The sequence below is a fragment of the Eimeria mitis genome, genomic scaffold, assembly GCF_000499745.2.
Source record: "Eimeria mitis Houghton genomic scaffold, Emh_scaff3246, whole genome shotgun sequence".
Taxonomy (NCBI): domain Eukaryota; phylum Apicomplexa; class Conoidasida; order Eucoccidiorida; family Eimeriidae; genus Eimeria; species Eimeria mitis.
Genome location: NW_013571584.1, coordinates 3,403 through 3,746, shown reverse-complemented (window position 1 = coordinate 3,746; position 344 = coordinate 3,403). Strand labels below are relative to the sequence as shown.

The 344-nt window shown below is 59.0% G+C and overlaps 1 protein-coding gene across 1 annotated transcript in view; it reads right to left on the bottom strand.

Moving 5' to 3' along the window:
• Positions 1-344, bottom strand: part of EMH_0063850 (uncharacterized protein) — a gene marked incomplete at both ends in the record, with an annotated part of 6,038 nt that overhangs the window by 2,381 nt on the left and 3,313 nt on the right. The window lies entirely within an intron of this gene.

Here is a 344-nt window from a genome sequence, read left to right as displayed (position 1 = left end):
CAGTTGCTGCTGCTGCTGCTGCAGCAGCAGCAGGTGTTGCTGTTGCTGCTGCTGCTACAGCTACAACTACAACTGCCGCTGCTGCTGCTGCCGCTGCTGCTGCTGCTGCTGCTGCTGCTGCTGTTGCTGCTGCAGCAGCAGCAACCACTCTCATCCGCCAGCGTCTCCTCAGCACTGCACATGAACTCTGTTGGGTGATCTAAGATGCTGCTGCAGTCGCTGCTGTCTTCGCAGTTGCTGCTGCTGCAGCAGCAACTCCTGCTGCTGCTGCTGCAGCAGCAATCTCCGTCGTCGGTGCAGGAGCAGCAGCAACAGGAACAGCTGCATTCTGATGCTGCTGTTGT